Source organism: Pogona vitticeps, chromosome 1 (genome assembly GCF_051106095.1).
Source record: "Pogona vitticeps strain Pit_001003342236 chromosome 1, PviZW2.1, whole genome shotgun sequence".
In the NCBI taxonomy this organism is placed as follows: Eukaryota; Metazoa; Chordata; class Lepidosauria; order Squamata; family Agamidae; genus Pogona; species Pogona vitticeps.
The window spans coordinates 321150188-321177846 of record NC_135783.1 but is presented as its reverse complement, the minus strand read 5'-3'; the positions used below and the strand labels follow the sequence as shown (position 1 = coordinate 321177846).

The following is a 27659-nucleotide window of genomic DNA, read 5'->3' as shown; positions in this document are numbered from 1 at the left end:
TCTGGCAAATCATTTCCATTATGAAGCACTCCTGTTCCACTATAAGCACTGCCCTTCTGCTCTAGTGTTTAATTTAGTCGTAGCTTTTGTTTTGAACCATATTATGTGATACGTATCAGACATGTCAATTACAGTAGTGCAATGGCAAATTGAGAAATGCAGGATCCCCCTGGAGTCATGCCCTTCACAGACACAACTCCTTATAAGAGTTACAGTTTTCTAAGATTATACAATAAAAATGAGTTTTCATTTTTTTTTACTCTGAATTCTGATTAGAGGGGAACACAGGATGAGTCCTCAGTTTCCAATATTTCTTCTCTACTCCTTTGTCCAAAAAGGCTGAAGTGTCACTGTGTATTTCCTTTCAGCAGGCTGCTGCTTCATCTTTTTGTGATATATTCCTCCTTTTCAATAACAAGCCTTCAATAATTTGTCTAAGGAGTTGTTTTATTCTCTCTATTAGTCTTAATGCTTTATTAAAGTGTGTATCTACACTACATAACCATACCAGTTTGATGCCAACTTATGCGTCATGAATCTTGTGGAATCCTAGGAGTTGTAGGTTGCTATAATACTTAAAAATCTCTGCTAGAGAGTTCTAGTGTTGCAATTCAGGGGCTAGAATATTTTGGGAGAAAATTTTGTTCATCAAAATATAGTTCCCAGGATGGTGTTGGTAGGAGTCACAAGTAAAGTCATATTAAAGTGCTATGATCCTGCAGTATAGATATCCTCCTCCATTCTCTGGAAAAGCATTGGCTTTGTCTAAGTTCCTCCTACATGGGTGCCTGACTGTTGAAGTTTTATTTGCAGTTTTGTATGCTGTCTGTAGTTTGTATGACTGGGAGGGACTTTTCTTGGCTTGGGTGATTGTCTAACTATCCAGCACTAACCAATTGTTCCTTTAAGTTTTTGAGTTCAAAGAGATCCCCACCTCTGTTGTATGTTTTCTTTCCCTCTCTTTTATCTGTTGGAGGCAGTTGTTTGTTTGCTATTGATCTGTTCAGTTGGTTGCTGAGTGCAGTAAAGAAAGCAGCATACACAAGTTTGTAATTTCAAGCAACTGAAAGTAATGTTTTTTGCTTTCTCCTATAAATGTCTCAGAGTGAGTTATTGAGACCTTAAGTGCCAGTTAATAAGAAAGGGGTTGACTCTGGGGAACCTGTGGCTATTCTGCTTTGTGAGTTTCTGTGCTTCTACTGCATAGCAAAAGAATTTTACTAGAAATTCAAAATCTGCAACATTGCCAAAGGTATTTCACTCTCTAGGCCTGAGCACCCAATATTATACATACCATGTTTCTGTGTAATTCGTAGGAGTAACAGCAGGTTGTCTGTCTTCCAGAAGATCTGAAACACAGCCATAGATAAAAGATCCCTTGTAATTTTTTTCTGATATTTGTGTTCTAATAGAGTTTATTCCTTAAATATGGAAATACATTTATTTCTCACACTGTTGCTTGTAGCACTCCTCTTGGGATCTTACAAATTATCCAGTTGCTGCCTGTCTTTGAGCAGCAGCTGATCATTTGTAGAATTATTGGACTTATGACTCACCACTCTTTACAGTATGGATAAACTGTTTGAGAATCTAGGCCTTAAGCTGAAAAAAATTATAAAAAATTATATAAGGCTATTCTAAAAATGGGGGCAAACCAAACAAAAAAATTCAGTATGTTAGATTAGCACTGAATTTGGTACAGTTGTAGCAGACAGTCTGCTCTTGTTGTGTACCAAATCTGGATAGGTTTGGACAAAGGGATTTTGAGTTATGTTTTTGAAAAAGTAAGACTGCTTTCCCCTATTCAGAAATAAGGGGCTCTATGTGTCCCATGATTTAAAATAGATTATATACATTGAAAAGACCAATCTAGCTTACCCTGAAAGATATAGTTTTACTTTTTTTATTAAAAAATCCAAACTGTGGGGATGGTATTGCTTTAAAATGATATTGATTTTAAAAAAGCCTCTTGTGCTCAGTACCATTCATACTTTTGAAAAACCACCCTGACAATTGCTTTGTGTCTGGGTGAGAAGGGGTTAACTGATGAAAAAAGGCAAATGCAATACCTTTATAGACCACTAAAAAATCATAGTACAATCTGCAAGCTTTCATGAATCATGACCGCCTACTTTATCAGCCGTGTACCACTGTGAAGTCCAACAGTTCTTGGCAAGATGGATTTCACTGGGCACGTCCTTCTTAGATGTAAGTCAGGAAAGATGCAGGCTGCTTTAGAGCTTTGTTTTAAAGTTGCTGCCGAAGCAGCTGTGAAATGGAAAAGAAGAGTCAGCTTCTGGAATTTTCCCTTGCCTAGTGTCACTTTCTGAATTGTAATGAGCACAAGAGGGCATTCAACCATCTTGACTGCTGCCATTGGTATTGTCAAAATTTAGGCTGCCTTTGCTTTTGGCACCTTTTTTCCTGCTGACAACGTGGGTGCAATATTGTGCAGCAATATTGCATTATTTACTGGAATTTTGAATCATGGCTAACGAAGCACAATATCCCACATTCATAAACCCGAGGGTTGTTTTGAAGAAGTGAATTAGCATAGAGATGAAGAGCAGGAACCCAATTTGCTCTCTGTGATTGATCTAGGTTTGAACATCCCTCAGACAAAATATCCTGGGGTGTTTTTTTCCTGTTCCCTCAACTGCATATTCATCTGGCAACAGGAATGTTGTAAATGTTCAGCTGCAGGTGCCGCTCATGACAGTCCCCATAGCAACACCTCAAGGAGAGTCTAAAAACACAGGTAGCCATATGCAAATCAACACAGTAGTTCTAACTATTTTCATCTCCATTAAGGAGACAAAGAAATGCAACTGCAGCAGGTTTTATAGCACTATAGAGTTTCTACTGTATAAACAAGACCAAGCCATCTCTAAATATTTTACATTAAAACTGAGACAGCGCATCAGGACCTGTTATAACAGTATGGACTAGAACCCAGGAAGCTTGGGTTCAAATCCTCATCCAGCTATTCAAGCTCACTGAAGATGTGGAACTGATAAAGCCACCCGTTAAATATTTCACTTATGTTGAAAGCCCCATTAGGATCGCTGTTAGTTAGTTCCAACCTGACGGCATGTAACAACAGGAGGGATTAGTACAGTTGTTATAAATATGAGCAGTTGTTATAGCCAAGACTAAAACACTGAAAAATTATTTAATTTCATTATCATTTTAGTTTCAGTAGGAAATTTATTTGTTAAACATGCATGTATCAGTACTTGAAGTTTCATTGCTAGTTTCTTTGAAAGCCTCACTGCTTTTCTTCAGAATCTCATCTTGCTTTGATAACAAACTACCTTTATTTCTTGGTAACACACCGTCGATTGCTCCTGACTGAGATGCTTCTCAGGGAAACTTCAAGTTTAAAAAAGATATGGATTATATGAATTAAGCACCTCTATGAATGAATTTAGCATTTCTTATGAATGGTTTTCTAGGCTCCCCAGTGGATATGTAGTCATCAATATAGGTGTTGCATACATTGTAAATATATATGAATGTAGCCTTGAAAAAAAAATTCAGCTTCCCTGTGGCTTTACATATTTCAATTTATATGGTTTGGATATTATCTACTTTCATACTGTATAAATATAAGCAGATTATAAGAGCATATAAGTAAATTCTTGTAGGATGCTGTGTATAGTAAGCTAACAAGGGTTTTCTTTGTATTGTTAGGCTTTCCATGCACCAAAGAAAGGAGACAAGCTTTTTCAGCTTGTCATTTCTAGCCCTTTTGCTGTAGAAGCTTCTTGAAGTTGTGCAAGGATCAGCCCTGTTAGCAATGTAGTCACGGAGCTACAGTATGTCAAAGCAGGAGCCAGTTTGTTTATGTGTCCCTGTGACTGATTGCTCAGTCAGAGTTGCAACCTGAACTCATGTGCAACCTGGGTATAAAGGGAAACACTGAATGCCCAATTCCCACCACCCAGTTAGTCTTCACCCTGTATGCTCTTTGTTCACCTAAGCTTGTGTAGTAGTTCTGACAGCTGATCAGAGACAGAAAAATTACTTTTGGGATGACAACTCTCAGGACACTTCAGCTAATATGACAAGTGGCCATACTGGTTAAGGTAGCTTGAGAGCTGGAGACCTAAAAAGGTTATTTTTCCCATCTCAACAGCAGTTATCTTCAAAACATAATAAGAAACATATTATCAATGTAGGAAAGATTTTAGACATATATTTGAAGAATTCCAAGTGGTTTTGGTATCTGACTGCAGAGTCAGAGGTTTGTTCGTCACTGCGCATCCCAGAAGAGTCAGCCAGTGCCACCTTGGGCAAGCTGAAAAGTCCCTGTGAGCCCCCAGAAGAAGGGAATGGTAAACCACTTCTGAGCATTCTCTACCTGGAACCCCTAAAAAGAGTGATTGACATGACAGCAGATGATTATGATTAACAGATACAATCTTCCAATGCTTAAACTCTGTCTGCAACACATTTACCATTTATATGCCCATCAATTCTTTCTCTAAAGAGAAAAAAAGTATTATTTTTGCCCTTATTGCAATCAAGTTACATCTTTATTTTGATAACAAAAGTAAAATGCTTTAAAACATTGAACATGCAAAGCTCTGAATATTTCAGATAAAAATATTTCATATAAAATGTTTTTCCAGGTATCCACAAGGAAAAGAGAGAAAAACGACTGCCTTTTTTAAAAAAGGTATTTCTCTGCATAGGAAATCACTATTGAAAAAAAAATACAAAGCATCTTGAAGTGCAAAAAAACAAACAAAAAACCCCCTAAAAAACCCCCAACAAAAACCAGAGACTGATGCTGTTAACTGATAATTATAATAATTATTATAATAAAAGAATCATGCATTATGTCATTAACATTGTGGGTGCCTTGCCCCTTTCTTAAGCACCACACATCCAGAAGCCTTCATAGGTGCAAATGCACATTGTGTGAAAATACCTACCACTATATAACCCAAGGACATCACTACAAATACTTTAATCACCATTCTGATAACTACTCAGGGACCCTCACGGTGCCAATGCACCTGGTTGTGTCAATTTATTTGTGACTAGCAACTCAGCAAAGCCCTGGCTGCTCCTGAAGTACATGTACAATGTGCCCTTGGGAACCAGTGGCAGTACAAACCTGGAGAATTAACTCTCTTCTCTAATACGGTAAGTCTATAATTAGGAGGCATGAATTCCTATCTCCAGTTGCTATTACTGTATTAGTGTCCCTCCTTCTCTGTTTTGCAAAAGGGTCTTTCCTTTTCTGATTGAATGTTGAACCCTGATCTCTCATGATCTGTGTGTGCTTGTTCTCCATAGACCTTAACCCTTGTGGCGCAGTGGTTAAACCGCAGTACTGCAGTCGAAACTGTGCTCACGACCTGGGGGTTCAGTCCCAGGTAACCGGCTCAAGGTTGACTCAGCCTTCTATCCTTCCGAGGTTGGTAAAATGAGTACCCAGCTTGCTGGGGGGGGGCAATGTGTAGCCTGCATAATTAACTTGTAAACTGCCCAGAGAGTGCTTGAAGCGCTATGGGGCAGTATATAAGCAGCACGCTTTTAGCCTCAGGAAAGGCGTGGAGTTACTGGGTGGTGTGAGTTCTTCTCCCTTCTCTTTGTGTGGTGCTTCTGAGTATTAGCACAACTGCTGGAATTGTCCGGCAGAACATGTCTGTAGCAGCCTGAAGTGGATGGCCTGAGTATTGTTTTGTGGTGCAGGGTTACTGTATATCCAAGGGACCAGTCCAACCATGTCATGATTCAGTGGATGCCTGCCATGTGTGGGTGGCATGTTGTTATTACCCATGAATCTCCTCTAGCTCTGTTTCCAGCCATAGGGATACCTACAATCATATCTCTATTGATGTCTCATCTTTACTCATAAAGAACGCAAACACTACATGTATTTTGGAATTTTCTGTGTTGTGTATCCCCTCTTCCCTCCTGCACAGGCCATGCATACTTTTACAGGATACAGTGGTAATTTTGCTGCTGTGGCCGTAGCCTATTCCCACATCTTTAACAACACCGATGTGTACAAACTTTTCTCAAGCTAGTAACCTCCAGATGTATTGGACTATGCCTCCATCATCCCTAGCTGGGTGTGATAGGTCTGGTGGTAATCAGATCTTGGGAATATTTATGTTCAGGGCTAATTGGATATCCCATTGATTTGGAGCACCTGGCTGCAGAGTTGGGAGACTGAAGTCCCACTTTACCTCTCAGGCAAAGAGCCAGCCTATGTAGCCTTGAGCAAGCTGCATAATCCTAGAGAGCTACAAGAAGAAAGGAATGGTAAACCACTTCTGAGTATTTAATACCTAGCAAACCCCTGGCAAAGGTCACTATAAGTTGGAATTGCCTTGAAGACACATATGTTTATTATGGTGTATAGAACTATTCTGTTCTTCACTGTGCCTTTAGAATTCTCTCTTCACAGGGCACATATTTAGATTTTCATATATAATGCTTGTTTTTGATTAGTTGTTAAGTCGTGTTCAACTCCACGATCCCATGGACCAGAGCATGCCAGGCCCTCCTGTCTTCCACTGCCTTCCAGAGTTCGGTCAAATTCATGTTGGTAGCTTCGGTGACACTGTCCAACTGTCTCGTCCTCTGTTGTCCCCTTCTCTTCTTGCCCTCACACTTTCCTAACATCAGGGTCTTTTCCAGGGAGTTCATACTATATAATTTGCCAATATTGTTTATGCAGAACTGCAAAATTTTTCTACCTGGGTGTTTGACTGACCTGACCAATTTACTCACTTTTAATGTCCTGTTGCTTAGGCCAACAAGATGAACAACGTTAGACAGAACACAGAAACTAACCTTTAAAAACTGAATACACAGAATATCCAGTCTGAGAGACAGTGTAGTACAATGAATAGAAAGTCAGACTGAGACACAAGTGACCTGGACTCAAAGAACTTCTCAGCTATGGAAACTGGTGTGAAGGTCAAGGTGGAACTGGTAAAACACTCCTCAAATATTTCACATACCTCAGAAACCCTTTTAGGGTTAATTGGAAGTAACAACAGTATCCAATGTAGTCTCTACTTCCATATTATTGAGTAAGAAAATTTCAACTCTGCCTATATAATTGAACCCTTGCTTGTGAAAATTGTGACATCTGCTAATAATTGACTTTGCTAAAGCACTTTGCTTGCACTCTGCCTCCCTGCCTCCATTTGCTTTAATCTCCTAGATTTTGCTACATCTTTTATTCTTAATTCCCCACTCTTCAGGCTGTGGGATATTTGTGTGTGGGAGATGGTAGTTTCTTTGGGGAGAGCAAGTATGGGTTCCTGCGGGACACCCCCCCTCATGAGGAAATGCACATCTCTTCTTATACAACTGCAAGCTGCAATTTCCAGCAGACGTGTAAGGTCCCGGACATCTGCATAATGTGCACTGGTTTCCTAGCAACTGGGAACAGCTGTCTGACATTTCCCAGATTAAACTGTAACTATACACTGGTGTTGCTGAGGAGCTGTGGAAAAGATAGGCCTTTCCTGCCTTTTTCCAGGCCAGTTATTCTTGACTTATTTCCTGCCCTGAGGAAGTAGTCTTCAGAATGTGAGGCAAGGACACCATTGTTGCTGCTGAGAAGGCAGATCCTGGGAATTTGACAAGCTAATCCTCCAAGTCCTGCTGGACCACAAGCACAGAAATCACAAGCGTTCTACCTTTGGCTCCCCAACCACTTTTTCACTTTGAACTAACCGGAATGGATCCCCTCATGTTTCCTTCTCTCATTTCTTTTTCATTACACTAGCATGGCTGTGTAGAAAGATCTTTCTAAGAGGCTATGGCAGAACCAGAACAGCAGAAGGTCCTGTTCAACTCTTAAAACTTTTAAAGGCTAGTATCCTATGTACAATTACATAGGGACTGGTAGTAAGTCTTACTGACTTACATATGAGTAAACATACATATACCCAGTGTGGTATAGGACAGTATGACAGACTAGGACTCAGGAGACCTGGGTTGGAATCCTCACTTAGTCATGGAATCCCGCTGGGAGGGTGGCACTGGTAAAACTACTCCTTAAACATTTCATTTACCTTGAAAACCTTCTTAGGGTTGATATGTCAGTTTCACACACAGACACACAAACACACCAGTGGTACACTGCTCTCTTCCTAGCTCACCCTGACATCCAGTAGATAGCGTTCTGCTGCAAGGCCACCTCCATCTCTGCCTCACCCTTGCTGAAGCTGACCTCTGCTACTGCTCTGTCAAATTTAGCATAATGCAAGATTTAAAATATCTGTATTTTTTTACAGTATCAGTTTTGATTGTTCTGATTTGTTTTTAAGCAAACAAGGAGAGGAAAACACAGGTCTTGGCTGAAGTTGTTAGTACCTTTTGGCTGCTCTCTAATGCCAAGGCCAGCAGGATCCAGGAATTTATCGGCTGGTACCAGCAAGAAATCACTGACCCAAACAACGGAGTCAGGAAGAGTTGGACTGGTGTTGTTGCCAGGGATCAGCAAGCGGCCAGAGGGAATCAGGTTGCTGAGTCATCATGACCTCAGCTGCTGCTGAAAGCTTTTCCAGGAGATGCTGTTCCCACCACTGTTGCTAGGATTTCTGGGAGCTGACTGATTGTGCCGTCTATAGTCATGAAAAACACACGTGCAGATCAGAGGAGAAAGAAAATACCAGCTGGGTTTGGCTTGGTTTGTCAAGAAAACAGCGCTTTCAGTTAGCTATGGTCTTTTCTCTATCAACTGCTTTGTACAGACCACTGAATTTTTCTACCCAGTTCTCAAAGATACAAATTGTGACTCGAACTTGGGAGCTGGAGTTCAAATTCCATTGCAATAATGAGATTTAAGGGATAATAACTTTCCCAAGGCCACATGGTAGGTGGCTTTTGGCCACGTCACAAATATAACGGAAGGCAATCATGTTTCAAAAGAAATGATGGCAACAATAATGGTCCAGACCTGCAAGAACATTAAGATCTGCTTTGCTGGATCAACCAAATAGTGAAGCAAGAGAAACAGAGAGGAAGGTTGTACCACATCAGAAAGAATACCCTTTGCTGCCACTGTCACAGTTCTGAAACACTGTGAGTAAATTTCCAGTCTTCCTGGGTTTTTATAAAAGCTAAAGTAAGGAGATGTCAAGGAGTGCAGTAACTACAGGACCATTGCTTTAATTTCCCATGCAAAAAAGTGATGCTCAAGGTGTTCCAAACAAAGGCTTTACCTTATATGGAAGTTATATAAGGAAGAGTCACTTGAGATCACATTGCAAATATCTGCTGGCTACTGGAGAGCACTAAAGAATTTCAGAAGAAGATCAGTTTGTGCTTTATAGATTACAGAAAAGCCATTGATTGTGTAGATAATGAAAAGCTATGGGTTATTCTGAAAGAAATGGGTGTGCCTCAGGACTTGATTGTCCAGGTGCATAACTTGTATTGTGGACAAGAAGCTACCATTACGACCGAATATGGAGCGAAAGAATGGTTTCCTATGGGCAAAGGTATCAGACAAGGATGCATTTTATCCCTGTATCTGTTCAATCTGTACACAGAACATATCATACAAGAGCTGAAGAGGACAGTTGAGAGACAGGACATTTTAGAGCTCACTCACTCATAGGGGTGCCAGAAGTCAGAGGTGACTTGATAAAAACAATTAAGTAAAGAGAAATGCAAAGCATCTTTCTGCAATATGTTCTTGTGCCCATTGAACAATTATGTCTTGTTTCTGTTATGGATTTATTCAATTCTCAGTTATTTTCTTTTCTTCCCTCTTTATCAGACCAAGGGTTATACGGGCAGTGTTCTGCATGATATTGGATATAGTAATCTGATGCTGGGAAAAACTGGTGACTGAGCTCATGGAATTGAGGGGGGGGGGGCGGAATCCAGACTCTTTTGACTCAGATGGCAAGTAGAGTTTGTTTACATGCTCTAATCAAATTAGGTGTGGGAAACTTTGGTTCAGAGAAGGCCCATTTCCTCATGAGGGCTGCTTTTCTTTGCTTCAGTTGGCATAAAGAAAGTCTGTCTTTGTCAGCAGATTGGAACTTGCTTTGTTCAAATCAAGTGGGCATGTTTTATGAGATTGCTTTCCCTGATGCTGTAGGCCTGCAGGCCATATGTGCACCTTGATATATTTAGTTCTGTACCTGTACAATCTCATAATATCATCGGTTCTACTTTTTGTTTTCAAAGCAACAAACCGGGAATTTTTGTATGAGTGCCATCATGTGTCTCAGCACGTATCCTATACATGGCATTAATACTTAGCATTCAGCCTCTTTTTGACCTTGGATACTACAAAATATCTCATTTGCCCTCCACAGAGATTCCACCTCCTTGTTATTGGTATCACCAGGAAGCAGAGAGTGAGCTGATAGGGAAAATATTTCATGTATTATGGACTCCACATGGGGCTGCCTTTGAAGATGGCTCAGAAACTTCAGCTGGTCCAAAATGCTGCAACTAGACTTCTTAGTGGGGCTTACTCCCTGGAATACATCGTTCCAGTGCCTTATTCTAAGTTATTCTTATTCTTGTCAGTTTGAAAGGCAGAAAACAGCCTTTCAAAAGGAAAGTTCAGAAAGACCAGATTTTTGCACAGTTGGACTCCCACCAGCAGCTTTCAGCAGGGTTGGCTTGGCTAAGTCCAGCTGTTAGCTAAAGTGAGTCATCTGTTTTAGATGTTGCAACACTGACAATGGCCACTGCCTACTACATTGTGTCTACTACTCGAGCCAGCAGCCACCACTGGCCTTTCCTTCTTGCTGCCGCCACCACTTGATGAGTAGTCCCCAGCCCCATAATACTCACAAGGGGTATGTGTGGAGAGACGTGGCTGGCATCTGTGCTTTTTTGTACGAGTGATTTGTTTTTAGTCACCATAATGCTGAAAACACAGTGGGTTGGACTCCACCGTTACTGCAAAATCAGAGGATGTGTCCAGTGTGTCGTGCTTAGGTCAAATATTAATGGATGAGTTTTAAGTTGAGATCTGAGGATGTGGACAGGGTGCCTGGATCTGTCCGCTCTACCACCACTCTGCTCGACCCTTGCCCATCATGGCTAATTCGAAGATCTGCCGGGGGAGGGGGTTGCACTTGGGTCCAGGAGGCCGTGAATGCCTCTTTGAGAGAGGGAGTGGTCCCTACCACCTTGAAAAAGGAGGTAATTCGACCATTCCTTAAAAAGCCTAACCTGGACCCAAGGCTGGTGGTCAACTACCGACCAGTGGCAAACCTCCCTTATTTGGAGTGGGTTGTGGCCAGGCAACTCCAGGCGCTGTTGAATGAAACAGATTTTCTGGATCAATTTCAATTGGGACTCAGGCCGGGTTTTGGTATGGAGATTGCCTTGGTCACCCTGTACAATGACCTTTGCTGGGAGAGAGACGGGGGAGTGTGACCCTGTTTATACTCTTGGACCTCTCAGCGGCTTTCAACACCAGAAACTAGAAGTACCTTGAAAGGGGGAAAAAAGATACAAACAAGAACCCTCTGGGGGTGTAGACTGGTGTGCTATAGGAAAGATGTCACCTGACAGTTATCTTTAAGAGTATATGATCCCATCCCTGCAGCACACCAAACAGCTGGCTAAACAGCCTGTCTATTCAACCTCTTATTTTGCCACACCCCAAGCTTCCTGAAACTCACAAAAATCCGAGGACCAAAGACTTTGGCACAGCATTAATGTACTTACTTTATGTTTTTGTTTCTTATTTTCATTTTGCCAGATTGTCTGTCTTTTTTGAAGCAGCTTTCTTTTTCAGCTTCCACTAACTTCAAACACAGCAGTTTCCTTTTTCTGAGTTTCCAAATGACACTTAACCAAGCTAAACAATGATCGTGAGATAGAGATGAGGTCATGAAGCAGAAAACACAAACCTGGTAACTGAAAGTGACAGAATGGGAACTATGCCACTAACTGACTCCTTCCAATGCAGGGGTGCTTCCTGACAGAATAAGCCCCCAAATTTGTGGGTGAAGCATCCCTGATGCTTGATCCATTAGCTGCTCCCTCCCTATTTATAGTTAATAAATCTTGTGGTTTGTATGTTTAGAGCAGAAGAAACTGGAGTAGGAGGAGAGGATCTTCATGTCTCCCCTCTGCCCCAGGTGAACACTGTCCCAGTCTGCCTCCCTTCCCAACTTCCCTGCTCTTTCCTTTCAAGAGGTCTTTTTTTTTTTAGCTCCTCCATTTTCTATTGTGTATTTTCATTCCCACTCGCCTTTCCCTTATATGCAGGAAATAAAGTATGATATGTGCCCTCCTTTCCCTCAGCTACTGTCCCTGAATTCACATACTGAATTTGGGCTGGCAGGAAAATATTTCCTTCTTCTCTAGATTTTTCCATATCTAATTTAGATTGTCAATGCCTCGGGGGCGTGAGACACAATTTCTTACATGCCTTTACAAAACCATCCACATCATTGGCTACATAAATAAATCAACAGCCTAATTAATAATAAAATTAATCACTCCAGTTGCTAATCTTTTTTGTTTGTCTTCTCTGATTTCCCTGAAGGGCACAGTATTTAAAGTAAAGTACTGCATGATAATGTGTTTTTTTTCCTAGCCCAAGTTCAGTTGGGTAGTTTATTCACTTCCTGTTCACGTGAGATGGGTCTTCCAAAAATGTTGTGAGGGCATATCAAAGAGTATTTGCATCCCCTAAAGATCATATTTGAGGAAAACATATTCTTCCTTTTTGAGGCACCTGGTTGTTGTTTTACAACAATGACCATCATATAAACAATACCTCACCTCAAAGAAACAGCAACAGAACTGAGAAAGTTACATTTTAAAGGAAATTGTTACATTATTCATCAATTCTTTGCAACCAGGTTTCTGTTATTGTTGCTCTATTTGGCTGTGCAAGTAATTACTTGTGTTGTACATTACTGCCATGTTGCAAATCCATACCAGCAGGCCAAAAATGCAGTAAATAGTCTTTGGTTCCTTTTGGTGTCAGATTTTGATATTGCACCTTGGAAATATTTATAAACATGCAAAAGACAAAACAACAGAATATTTATCTTGCTAATTTGGTAACAGAATGGTGTAAGCCCTAAAAAACAACCTGTGAAAATGATTCTAAAATATATATTTAAATGACCTGTAAAGGAAAAATTGAAACTTAGGCATTGTTCTTTATACCAGGGTTCTCCAACCTTTTCAGTATGGGGGCCACATCATATATTTTAGACATTTTTGAGGGCCGAAGGGGGGGAAACAGTTTTATAATGAATGAACATCAGATGGAGTGGGGGATCATTCTCGTCAGACTTTGCTCTTCTTCCTACCCTTGCTCGGGCATACGAAGAGGAGGGAAGGGGGACCCAAGCGATCCCCCAACCCCGCTGTCTTTGCAAAGACAGTGGGGGAGGATTGCTTGGGCCCCACTTCTCTTGTGTTTCTATACCTGCTGGGGCACAGAAAGATGGGGGAAACCTGACTGAAACGATCCCCCACCCATGTTGTTCCTGTAAAAAAAAAGTGGGGGAATCAGTCAGACTTGCTGAAAGAGAAGCCCTCACCGCCCCTTCTTGCAAAAGCAAAGCTGCTGGAATTGAAACCATGGTTCCAGCATTCTAGCTTCTGTTTCCGCTACCATCCATTCTAGGCAGCTATGCCCCCCCCCAGCATGCCTGACCAGGCCGGAGAAAAAGGCAAGGTGGGCTGGATATGGCCCACGGGCAGTAGTTTGCAGACCTCTGCTTTATACCCAAAGTAACCTGCAACTAATAGTAACATTACCAGGTACCCAAAATAAGTAGTTACTGGTAACTGACAGTTACAATTACTGTAGTTATTTTTGAGCTTTAAGCAAAAAGTGATAGAAAATTCCCAGGACAGCATTCACTTCCCTTTTTTTCCAGGGATATTTCATAAACTGTATTAACTGATAAGGATGTGTGCCACTTGGCTTTTTAGATTTGAACTCCCAGAATTCTCTAAGAATTTCCCATTCAACTTCCCAAACAACTCTCTTCCCTGAGAGTTCCAGACCAAAAACCCACCCCTACAGAGCCCTAAATTTTGCTCATCAGGAGAAGGGTATAGCTGTGGGGCTGCATGGCCTACTTTTGGTCTTGCTTCTTGTTAACAGATGCTTCCTAGCAGCTGTAGGTTTTTTTGGGGGTCTAAAGGCAGACTAGCACTAAAAAAAAATCTTACTTGCAAGCTAGATCACTGATAATAGAAGTGCAGGATATCACACCCAACTAGTAGTCTTTGCTATGCGGGGCTGGGTTCGATTGAATTCATAGTCCCTAAAAAGCATCAGATTGTTCCTTGATCTTCAGTTTTCCTGTTATCATCCAGTTCCTCAGACCTTTCTGTATGTAAGGAACACCCCGATAGGTTCTCAAACTCAACATTCTAACCAAGCTGGTAATGCATAACAATGTGAAATTGATTTTGTTGATTTGATTTGGAATTCAGGTTGTATATAGTTGTATAACTAGTTGTTGCCTTCCCATATTTTCTCTCCTCTCCTCTTCTGCTTTCGAAACAAATGCTTAACTACTTGGACACTTGGCTATGTTTGTTTAAATGTGAATTTCTCACCGAGCTTTCTTGACACGAAGGACTGACCACATGGTTACAAAGCTTCTGCTTGTGTTCCTAGGATTTTGTAAGGTTTCATTAAGTTCTCTGTTTCTGGCTTTGTGAGAAGAAAATCGTTTTTGTTTTTTTCGTAATACTTGACTAAAAGGAGGCCTTCTTGCCGATAGGCTGAAAACTATCCCAGGAACTGGGCAGACTGCAGGGTTATCAGGAGGTTCATCCTGTCTGGTGACAGCTTGCCAGTGACTCGTTCAGGGGATACCCTTGTAAAGATACAGTCTAGCAGAAGGAAAAATGAAACCGTTTCCCTTCCTGGATCTGCAACAGAGAGGTGATAGGGAAAGAGAAAGATTTTGATTTTCTAAGAGAGAGAGAGAAAAAGAACTGGAAAAAAAGTAGTTTCAGCCCTGGGTGCTTATTTGCAGTGCGCTGAACACATGCAACATCTACTGGTACTGAACTGAGCTATGCAACATAAATATTATCATCCATGATGCAACAGCAGACATTACTACACACTGACTTCAGTGACTGGTATCATCAAAAGAAATCATGTGGCAACGTTGTTTCCATTGTAACAAACAGAAACTAACTGTTCAATGTAACTGCCTTCAAGAATTCTGGTCATCAAGTATGCTTACATACATTTTAATAAAGGCAACACAGCAGAGCTAAAAGGCAGTGGTGGGCAACTTCAGGAGTCTGTGGACCACATTTTGTCCCAATCTTATCACAGATGCATCAGATGTAGAAATGGCTTTTTCTGACTATTATAAAATAAAATAATTTGGGAGTGAGAAGTCATTGGGGCATACAGGCAAACTGATAATTTCCTTATAGTCTTCCAAACTATGGTGAGACATATTACCTTTCTTTTAAAATACGCAAGAATAACCGTAACAACATCAAAGTGCATGTATACATACAAATTGGTATGTGCACATTTTGTTCTCTCTGGTGATGAATTTCTTCTCTTCTGACAATAAGTCATCATAAGCATCCTTCAGTCTCTAGAGACCATGGTAACGTGCTCTGTATTGAGGAGTGTCCTCTCCAGATCATGAAGCCTGGGTAAAGTAATATGGAGAATAGGCTGTTACCCAAGCAGCAGATCCCTCCCTCTCCACATTGCTGAAATGTTCCAATGGAAAGGCAAGAGCCAATACAACTGGTAGCTGTTGTGATGTACCGTAAGATGTGATGCAACATTGCATAGGTTTGTATCACTGTAAAGTTATTTATATGGTAAGTAATTCTAGGGGCGTGTATATGGGATTCTTTTCCATCTGACACAGTTCATTTTTTATTTGAGTTTTCAAGGCTGTGTTTGAGGCTTCAGGTCTGGAATAATTGGCAGAGATTGTGTATTTGAATAAAGATGGGGATTGGCTCAGACACCAAAGAGACAGAAGTATGATTTGGAATGGTCTTATGGATGTGGTATAAGGATGAAAGAAACAGAGAGGCAATGGAATTTGGAGACATCTGTTAAGAAAAGATCGATGAGACAGGGATTGTGTATGAAATGAGGGGAAAGCATATTTAAGAGCAGAATTAAAAGTGACTGTATGGATAGTGACTAAAATCCTATTGCCTATTTATGCTTTCATAAGGGAAATCATATAATTCTTGGTGGCAAATAGTCACTCATTAACAAGGCGCTGTATATGCTCCCGGGCACATGTCTAATACTATCAGTATGCCTAGGAACACAACCAACACCGATCTATTGAGTGGCAATTTACCACCAAGAAGATATAAATAATTTTCCTCATGCAAGCCTAAGTCTACAACAGGATTTTGGCTAGTATTTACTTCTCTACTTTCTGCCTACCTCCTCCAAAGACTGTACCATTTACCTCTGATTCCCCTGACCCTGATATGTCCTTGGGTGACGTGTGAATAATATGGGATGATCCAACACAAACTATCCTAAGGGTGGACACAATGAAATAAATATAGAATTGTCATTCACATCAGTGGCGATGCAATTTGGGTACTGAACAGCCCACAATCCTTGTTGTCCCTGGTAATTTGTAACCTGATCTCACTCCACTCTTCTTCAGTTTTCCAATTTGCCCCATTTATCAGCAGATATCTTTGTCTGGGCTAAATGTACAGTCATCATGCTGTTTCCCTTTCTCATGCAAATGAAACACTAAACATTCACAGCATAACTGGGCCTACTCAAATCAGGACAGCTGGCCCTTAGTCAGCATTCAGTGTGTATCCACACACCGCCTGTAGCATTGGCAGGAGAGTTATTTTGCAACACAGCAGAACTGGAGCACGTAACAGGCAATTGAAGTACATAACTCACCATTTTCATTTTGTTAAGAGGATGCAGGGGGAGGGGAGAAAAGGAAAGAAAAATCTTAACATAGGAAAGAATTACCAGATGGCAATATTTTGAAAGTATCCTGTTATAGGGGAAAAAAATATATAACTTAGTTCAAATATATACTGTACTCTGTCCTAATCCCCTGGAGTGGATAATTTATACATGCACATGGCACATACATATGCAATTAAAATAATGACATGCTTATTCCTGGCAATTAAATCCTTTCCCAAATAAAAATGCCTAACATTGCTCCATAAAGGTGCTCAGGTTGGTGTTTTGGCATGCACATAAAGGGAACAAATTAAAGGGGTGGGGAAGCAGCCAGAGAGAAGAAGGTGTCACTGTTTGCATTTGACTCATGGAGGATGTTATGAAGAGACTGGCTTTCACTGCCCGTATACAGATCACGGCAGACTGAGAGAAGATGTATCATTAACGCATGAAGAATTTAAGCCATTTTGGATTTTGTACAGCAAGTCAACATGTGCTATTCTGTGAAATATGGTGTATTGACTGAGATCTGAACTCCTCAGCATGGTGCTGAAAATTCAAATCAGCTGCCAGGGGCAATAGTAACAAGAAAACAACAATAATAATGGAAGCAGAGCAGCAGTAACAGCAGCAGTGGTAGCTGAGAAACAAAATTATAACCCAGGCAACTTTAGGTAATCTAAAGATTTATGGATTTCAGTGGGAGACACTGGAGGATGCATGTTAACAGTTCTGCTGAAATCAGGAAGACTTAAAATGCTTCACTTTGGCTGGATCATGTATTTATTTCTTTATTCTGAATCTACATTTCTAGTCTACAGGGCTATTTTGATCCCATAGAATCAGTTACATATAAATATAAAACCATGTAGTTATCAGCCCATTCAAATAAAAGAGCAATCTTTAAAATAATTAGGGGTGTGATTAGACAGGAAGGCTTGATTCGGAGTTTCCTGTGGTAGCCAAATTGCTGTTGTCATTCACATGAAATATTTAATTATCCCAGCCAACTTCTGGGGCAAGAGTCCACAAATCACTATAATTCTCACTGCAATCACAGGTTGCCCACCCTCCTCTGTCATTAACACTGCTTCCTTCTGTGCCTTTTTTAAAAAGTGGCAAGTGACATAGCACTGAACTGTTGTAATAATTTATAATCGTTAATAATCTTAGAACTGCAGAGCTGGAAGTCCAGCTCGATGGATCATCAAGTACAGCCCCTGTCAAAGAGGCACAGTGAGGAATTGGAACTCCCAACCTCTGGCTCCACCAGATACCTAAACCACAGTTATCCAGCATGTACTGCCGTACTTTTCTGACACTGTGCCATACTAATCATCATCATCATAAAACTGCAGAGCTGGAATGGGGAAAACATAATAAAATAAAATTGTTCAGCACAGAGATAAGAGGTGCTTACCTCTGAGGCAAGTTCCTATGCTGCTGGCATATTTTTCAGTGGGGCATAGTATGCCTCTACAGCTAGAATAACTCTTCTCAAATGGGCACCTCTTGTTTCTCTTTTGAATTATTTTATTTGGGTTTTCCATTACAAGGCCATGTCATAAAAGCACTGCAATTTCAGAAGTTTTTATTTATTTATTTAAAATATTTTACCTCACACTTCTCCTTAAAAATGACCCAAGGCAGCTTACATAATTAAAATACAGTAGTTAAAGCTAAAAACAGTAAGTATGCAAATACTAAAAAAGGATCACACTAAGAAATGGTGAGCAAAAGCAATACTAAAAACACATTCAAAGAAGTAAGGTGCAAGGATCCATTTAAATCTGACTCAAGCAGACAGTCACTCAGGGTAAGCTTGCCTGAAGAGAAAGGTCTTTGCCTGCTTGTGGAAGGACAGCAAAAATGGGGTCAGCCTGGCCTCCTGTGGGAGGGAGGTCCAAAGTCTGGGAGCAGCCACAGAGAAGGCCCTCTCCCACATCCCCATCAATTGCACCTGTGAAGATGGTGGGACTGAGAGAATGGCCTCTTCAGATGATCTTAGCACTCGAGCAGGGACATAAAAGATGCAGTTCCTGAGCCAGCTCTTTAGGGCTTTATGTGTTAGAACCTGCATCTTGAATTGTGTCTGGAAATGGATCGGCAGCCAGTGGAGATGCTATAATGGGGATGGGTGGGTAGGTTATATGATTTCTGTAACCAGCCCCTGTCAGCAATCTGCCTGCTACATTTTGGACCCACTGAAGTTTTGTGACACTTTCCAGAGGCAGCCCCACAGACAGCATTTTACAATAATCCAACTGGGATGTAACTAAGGCATGTGTCACAGTGGCCTCTCCAGGAACAGACACAGTTGTCAGGCCAGCACTATGTCACTTGCCAGTTTTTTTTTAAAGACACCCACCCCACTATCAGCGTCACTCTAGGCACACCCACTTGTGCCCCTTTGTACTAATATAAGCGATCACACATGTCAGAAAGAGAAAAAAGCAATGCAAGTAGAATCGCTACAAACCACCCTTAGCCCCTGCTGTGAAGCAAAAAGCTAAAATGCCCATGAAAAAAGACAAGGCTCACTTGCAATTAGCTGTGTGTTGTGTAGTGAATGGAAAATAGATTGAATTTAACCATGCTACCTCCAGCACAATCCATGGGGCAAGTTGAAATGCAGTCGTACCCTAAGAATGATGAAAAGAAACAGTTGTAATCTATGTAACTATTTTTATTCAGTTCAAGAATGGCTAACAGCTTCAGTTCAAAATAGTAAATGACTTCCTTAACCATCTCTCTAGAAGTCAGAGGTGATCTGGCATGTTGCATTTTTCTGAGCAAGGAGCAGAATTAGAAAACATAAATTTAAATTTCATCCACATATGCATGTGTGTGTATTGTTACAGAAATGTGCTTTCAAGTTGCCTCCAGCTTCTGGTTACCTCCAAAATGCCATATCATTTAATTTTATTCAGCTCTTACGTGTGTGTGTGTGTGTGTGTGTGTGTGTGTGTGTGCGTGCGCGTGCGTGTGCGTGTGCGTGTGTGTGTGTGTGTGTTTCTAGTCTGACACACTGGCTTCAGCTAGATCTAATTATGTGCAAGCAGTGGGGTGAAGTTGGATGTACTGATATAGTCACTGGAGATAGCCTAGTTTTGTACTCTGTATCAATCCCTCCAATCATTTTTCCTTCCCAGCTTGATTCACTGAATTTATAGAACAACAGCCAACAAGAGAGCTGTTTTTTTTCCAGATGGCATTTGCCTGGATGTAACTGCTTAGAACAAAGCAGTGTGAAGTGTTATTCTGGATTTTTTCTATTTGAGGAAAATCTCCAGAGGAAAATGCTGAATTGTAATCATTAAACCTTGGTAGTCTACCTCACCATTATGTATCTCAAAAAGTCCATGGAACAAGACAAGAAGAGAAGCATTCAGTTTTCACAACATGGATTGGCCAATTCCAAGGAAATACAAAAGCTCCATGGAAGAATAGAGAGAGCCTGGGAAAGAATCAGTGTGAGGAATGTTATCCTTAGCTAGTTGAGGGATTGTGTAGGCATCCTTCAGTCTCGAAAGACTATGGTTGAGGGATTAGGGGTTGTAATAACAGAAATCAAGAGGTTACCAGCTTTAAGAAACTTGTGGTAGATTTTGTAAGCAGGAGACTGCATTCCTTCCAGTGAGTAAGCTTGCATTAGCGAAATATATTACTATATTGTCTGTATGTATTCTGGCATAGGCATTCCTTAAAAAAACCAAAAAAGCATCATCAGAATCAGCCATAAAGATGCTTGACTTGAAAAGATTTATAAGAAGCACAGAAGCTTTCTGATCAGCTTTGTTGTTGTTTAGCCCTTAAGTCTTGTCTGATTCTTTGTGACCCCATGGATCAGAGCATGCCAGGCCCTCCTGTCTTCCACTGCCTCCCGGAGTTGGGTCAAATTCATGTTGGTAGCTTTGGTGACACTGTCCATCCATCTCGTCCTCTGTCATCCCCTTCTCCTCTTGCCTTCACACTTTCTCAACATCAGGGTCTTCTCCAGGGAGTCCTCTTTTCTAATGAGATGGCCAGAGTATTGGAGCCTCAGCTTCAACATCCGTCTTTCCAGTGAGCACTCAGGGTTGATTTCCTTCAAAATGGATAGGTTTGCCCTCTTTGCAGTCCAGGGAACTCTCAAGAGTCTCCTCTAGCACCACAATTCAAAAGCATCAATTCTTCAGCGGTCAGCCTTCTTTATGTTCCACCTCTCACTTCCATACATCGCTACTGAAAAAAGTAATAGATTTGACTATGCGGACCTTTGTCAGCAAGGTGATGTCTTTGCTTTTTAAGATGCTGTCTAGGCTTATTTATTTATTATATTTATATCCTGCCCATCTAGTTGTTCAACTACTCTGGGCGGCATACAACATACAAAGTAAACAATTATAATAGCATCATTATCAAGATTTTAAAAAAGTCATTCAAGATGGAAAAAAAATAAAGAAGATAGATCTAATAGTGCTTGGAGGGAAGGCCTGCGTGAATAGCCAAGTTTTAATTGGCTTTTAAAAATACCCAGGTTTGTCATCGCTTTCCTCCCAAGAAGCAGGTGTCTTTTAATTTCCTGGCTGCTGTCACCATCTGCAGTGATCATGGAGCCCAAGAAAGTCAAATCTGTCATTGCCTCCATATTTTCCCCTTCTATTTGCCAGGAGGGGATGGGACCAGTGGCCATGATCTTAGTTTATTTGATGTTGAGCTTCCGACCATTTTTGTGCTCTCTTCTTTCACCCTCATTGAGAGGTTCTTTAATTCCTCCTCACTTTCTGCCATCAGAATGGTATCATCTGCATATCTGAGATTATTAATATTTTTTCTGACAATCTTAATTCCAGCTTGGGATTCCTCCAGTCTGGCCTCTCGCCTGATGTATTTTGCATATAAGTTAAATAAGCAGGGAGACAATATATAGCTTTGTTGTACTCCTTTCCCAATTTTGAACCAATCAGTTGTTCTACTTTTCAATTTTAACTGTAGCTTCCTGTCTCACATATAGATTTCTCAGGAGATAGGTAAGGTGGTTAGGCCCTCCCATTTCTTTAAGAACTTGCCATAGTTGTTGAGGTTTACACTGTCAAAGGCTTTTGCCTAGTCAATGAAGCAGAAGTAGATGTTTTTCTGGAGCTCTCTGGCTTTCTCCATAATCCAGTGCATGTTAGCAATTTGGTCTCTAGTTTCTCTGCCCCTTTGAAATCCAGTTTGTACTTCTGGGAGTTCTTGGTCCACATACTGCTGAAGCCTACTTTGTAGGATTATGAGCATAACTTTGCTAGCATGTGAAATGAGTGCAATTGTATGGTAGTTGGAGCCTTCTTTGGCACTGCCCTTCTTTGGCACTGGGATGTAGACTGATCTTTTCCAATCATCTGGCCACTGCTGAGTTTTCCAAACTTGCTGGCATATTGAGTACAGCACATTAACAGTGTCGTCTTTTAAGATTTTACTCATAAATAGTTCAACTGGAATGCCATCACTGGCCTTGTTGTTAGCCAGGCTTTCTAAGGCCCACTTGAGTTCACTCTCCAGGATGTTTGGCTCAAGGTCAGCAACCACACTACCTTTGTTGTCCAGGACATCCAGATCTTTCTGGTATAATTCTTCTGTTCCAACCAGCTAGATCATCCGTAAAACACATAAAACAGTCCAAGTACACTACAGCCCACATCAGTGCCATCACATTTCATTTCTTCACCATTTCTTCTCTGGGTCCTTAAAAATCCAAGATGGGTTACAATACATAAGAATTCTACATGTCTAAATTCTTTGTCAGGCCACACATTCCTCCCCACACCTTGTTTGGACTGGTTTCCTTCCAGAAATACGTGACAAAAATGATGAGTTGCTTGTTAAATATAACCATTCCATGCTAATTAAAATATGTAACATATGGTGACTAGTCCAAGTTAATTTTAATCAAGCTAATGCAAATTTAGTACCTTAATGTTTTATCAGTTCAGACGGCTGATGGGCTGTAGCCATTTCGACTCAGCTTCTATTTCTCGAGTACAGACTTTCTTTCCTCCTACCCTTCCTCAAGCCCCATGTTGATACCATGGTAGGAATTTCCCTTTAGTTTTACTTTTATTTATTTACTACCAGACATGCTCAGCTTTTCATGGCTTACAGATATTTTAATTCCTCCTTTAACTCAGTGCTGTTTCTTTCTCTTCTGCCCATTGAGGCATTCTTCCTCTTCTTCTGCTTACAGCCTCAGCCCCTGAACCAAGGGGCCAGCCTCTCTCCTCACCTACCCACCAGTGTGTCCTCCCTCACATAGTATCCTTTCTTTTCATCTATTCACTTTGCATTTTTACATGTTCCCTCTGCTCTTTCTTATCACACCCACCACCCACCCTTTGTTTCTTAAAGGTTTTGCTTTCCCTCTCCCTTAGTGCTCATTCAGCCTTCTCTTCTATTCACATTTCTCTCTTCTGCCACCCCACCCGTGCAGTTTCCAAGCACCAAGGCACACATGTCCTTCATTTTCTGTAGAGTTTGGAGGCTCTGTAAAGGGAAACAATACTTGCAGTAAAGTTTCTCAAACCCTCCAGGAGCTGTCTAGCGGCCCTCGGGAGGAATGAACTTCCCAGCCTGATTGCATCTTCTTTACATTTTTAAAGCCATGTAACCCTGCACAGTCTAGGTTCCTCATAATATGCACAGCAAGTTTCAGATATAAAAGCTTCATAGTTTGGAGCTATGATGGTGAGAGAGAAGGTTCTTTGACAGCCGCTTGAGCAACTCCATGTAGATAGTGTTGGCAGTAGTCTAACCTTGAGATTACCAGTACATGGAACCACATGGTGAGGGACCTTTTATCAAGGAGGGGACAAATCTGCCTGAGATGGAAACAGACAGACCAGATCACAGATACTATCTGAGTGTCCATAGATTGCGTTGGGTCCAGTAGGAGACCCAAACTATGAACCTCATCTTTCGCAGAGAATTTATTTATTTATTTATTTATTTATTTATTTATTTATTTATTTATTTATTTATTTATTTATTTATTTATTTATTTAATACCCCGCCCATTTGGTTTAAAAGACCACTCTAGGCGGCTTCCAATATAGTAAAAACAGTGAAATAATACAAAAAGAAAAAACAAAAAACAAGCAGCACCTCAAAGGAAAGAGAAACACCCAATCTGTAGACAGCTGGACCACCCACCCAAAGGACTCCCATCTTGACCGGGTTCAGCCTCAGTTTCTTGGCCCTCATCTATTCTAGTACTGAAGCCAGGCAGCACTCAAGAGACAGGATAACATGTACCGCAAAAGGGTGGAAGGAGAGATAGAACGGCATGTTATCAGAATATTGGTGAAATGGCACTCTGATTCTCCTGATGACCTCCCCCAGCAGCCTTATATAGATATTAAACAACAATGGGGAGATGATTGATCCCTGAGGGACTCCACAATCAAGAGTCCAAGAGGTGGAGACCATCCTCCAAGTTGCACTCTCTGGGGGCAGTCCTCTAGGAAGGACTGGAGCCAGGACAAAGCCAGGCCACTGATCCTCAATCCACAGAGCCTTCCCACGAGGAGACTGTGGCCGACACTATCAAAGACCACAGAGATGTTGAGGAGGACATCAGAGACAGTTCATCCCTGTTGGCTTCCCTCAAAAAGTCATTGTGCAGGGCAACCAATGCTGTCTCCATGCCATGCCATGGACCAAACCCAGATTGGAATGGATCAAGGGCATTAGTTTCATCCAAGAGTACCTTAAACTGGTCAGCCACCACCCTTTCCACTAGTGTGCTTAAAAAAGGAACATACAGTTGTTACAATCATTTGCCGCCAAACTCATTTTTTTTCTGGATAGGCCTGATAAGTGTCTCCTTGAGGATTTGGGGAACCCAACCCTCAAGGAGAGACACACTGATGATAGAAGTAGCCCATTCTGTTGTTAATCCATGTCAGGGATCCAGGGAGGTTGCAATGGCCCTGCAGCAATCTAGCACCTTGTCAAACTCAGATGAGCTCCGGTTCTGTTTTAATTCTTAATTGTTTGGAAGCATGACTGAAAGGTGCTATATAAGCCAATTTAAAATAAATATGTGCATTCCGTTGCATGCATGGCTCAAGATTAGGGCAAATGTGTTTGAAAGGCTAGACCCAAAGTCTAACGTTGCTATCTTTTCTGTGATTTTTCTCCAGATTTCGTCATGGGATGTCACATTATATTTCTTGAAAGTTCTTCCTAAATAGTGTTAGAAATATAACACTTTTAGGTGTTACTAAGGATGTGCACTGGTCCACTGACCTAGTCTGTCCCCATTTAAGGGCACAGAGATTAGTGCCTGCCCTGAGCTCTGTGTGGGTCCATGGTGATACATGTGCATTTCCAGATCCCCGTGGGAATAAAATACTGCAAACAGGAAAAGGGAAACAGATGCGACTTTTGGAGGGGAGGGGCTACACATTGCCATGAATATCTGCAATGATATAGGCTTTAAATATGCAGAATGAGACATAACAGAGGAAGCAAAGCAAAGTATGCTGCTTATATATCCCACCATAGCATTTAAAGCACTCTCTGGCCAGTTTACAAGTTAATTCTGCAGGCTACACATTGCCCCCCCCCCAGCTAGGCACTCATTTTACTGACTTCGGAAGGATACAAAGCTGAGTCAACCTTGGGATTGAACCACAGGTCATGAACACAGTTTTGGCTGCAGTAGAGCAGTTTAACTACTGCTCCATAAGGAAGAAGAGCATAGACACTCATCAAGAATCACACCATACAGTTAGTCCTAGTAATGTAATGTTTAGTAAGCCAGGCTGGATAAGAGAGAAAAATAAAATAACATTCTAGAACATGGATCCTAGCAAGCAATCATGATGCAAGTTTTATATTTCACTCTACAGCTACATGAAAGGGCCAGCTGAGTAGCAGCAAGGGATTATATTGTGCCTGGTTACCTTAGCCTAAGTCCTCCTGAGTACCTTAATAGTTGGAGCATCCAGGAAAAATCTTGGACTTTATTGTGGGTTCAATTGCCCCTCATCTTCTCCTTTAGTCTTATTTGCTGAGTTTCCCTGGATGCTGTCTATTATTCTCAGTTCCCCTGCTCCTTGGAATAACAGTGAACTTTTAAAAATTAACCTCACAGATATTGGATTTGACATGAAAGATTTGTTGGGGGAGGTCTGACACCCCACAAATGACCTGCAGCTAATTGCTCTACCTTGTGGCCAACACAAAATTACACAAATATCCTTGATTAGATCCATCTTCACATATTTAGCTGAAAACTGTGCACATTTTTCTGTGCTATTATAACCTGACTCTAGCAATGGAATCCATCCCTTCGAATGCTGGGCTCCTGGACTGCAAACGCCTTATGCAGCAAGTCCTCTAATAGAACTTAATGCACAACCAATTTTTATAGGGGAATTATTAGAATTATAAAGGCAGGACTGACACATAAAAGTACCTTCAAGCACAGCTGTATTCGGGTTCAGAAACTGGCATTTAATTTGTGACTATTTTATTATTTCCTGCCCTGAGTAACCTTTTTGCTGTTGTGGTGTGAGTGTCCCTGCATGTGTAAGGGTGCATAGGTGTATGTTTGCCCATTAAGCAACATTTTCCTGCAGAATAGAACTGGTCTACACAGCTGCAGAGAGCTGCCCAGTTGGAGTCACAGTGCCACCCAATGGGCACTGGGTAACAAAACAGGATGTGACTCCTGACAAGTCTTCCCTGTAACCAAAGTTTCAAGACAAAGAAGTCATTTCAAGATCTTGATGCCACAATGATTGATATGGAGTTAAGCAATTCTCTGGTTCACAGTCTGATGCAACAGTTGGGTGCATAATGGTGAATACGGAAGACTGCACAGAATTTGAGAGACAAATGTTGTGAGCCCCTCAGCCTTTTGCTCTCAGAGGGAAACGGGGATGGGCGATACCAACCTCTTTTTCCTTGCAAGATTTTTCTGTGTGAGGTTTATTTCCCAAGAAGCTTTGCATGGATTCTCAGGAGTTTCAAGATCCTTTTAAAAAGAAGTGCCAACTGCTCTAGATTATTACTATTCCAACAGAAAGTGGAGTATTTCCTGGCAGGATTCACCTGGAAAGGGCAAAAGAAACGTCCAAATGTATCAGACCCATCAACTTCAGCTACTACTGGAGACAACAGCCATTGTGGTCCCCTTCATCTGAAAGGTGGGGAAGGCTGTCTTACTAAGCCCTTGTGGCACAATCCAAAGAATATCTTCTCAGAAGTCAGACCCACTGAGTCCACCCCTAGGTAAGCAGGCACAGGATTTGAGGCTTTTTTAAATGTAACACTTATGGTTCTCACCCAAGCACAGACATTTTGGTTAATCAATCTAAATAGCCTAGGAGACCAGGTATCTCTAGCTGCAAGACCAACACTTACAACAGAGTTGAATGTTCTCTCAGCCCAAACATCTGCAGGCTTGTGTTTGTCCTTCCATGTTTCTCTTTACAGATGGTTGGGACTATCGCTTCCACAGTTCCATGTCGTTGCCCATGCTGTGTTGAGCTAGTGGTTGCTGTGTTCAAAAACAGCGAAAAAGCTAGTGGTTTTCCACTTGTGCTGTAATGTTGTTCTTTCAGATGTTGTTCTTTCAGAGCAAATACCAAGATCACACTAAGCAATGACTGCCATTTTAATCTTAACCCTGAATTACCTTCATGACTCATTGGCCAAGATGAAGAGAAACTGTGGCCCTCCTGATGTTGTTGGACTCCAATTCCCAAAGAAATTCAACAGGGATAAGTGCCTCTTACTGCAT

At 41.2% G+C, this 27659-nt stretch overlaps 1 long non-coding RNA gene across 1 annotated transcript in view; it reads right to left on the bottom strand.

Moving 5' to 3' along the window:
• Positions 1–35: 35 nt before the first annotated feature.
• Positions 36–27659, bottom strand: part of LOC140703229 (uncharacterized) — a 54246-nt gene continuing 26622 nt past the window's right edge. The window contains exon 4 of the long non-coding RNA XR_013544999.1: positions 36–27659. This is a non-coding gene — a long non-coding RNA (uncharacterized LOC140703229).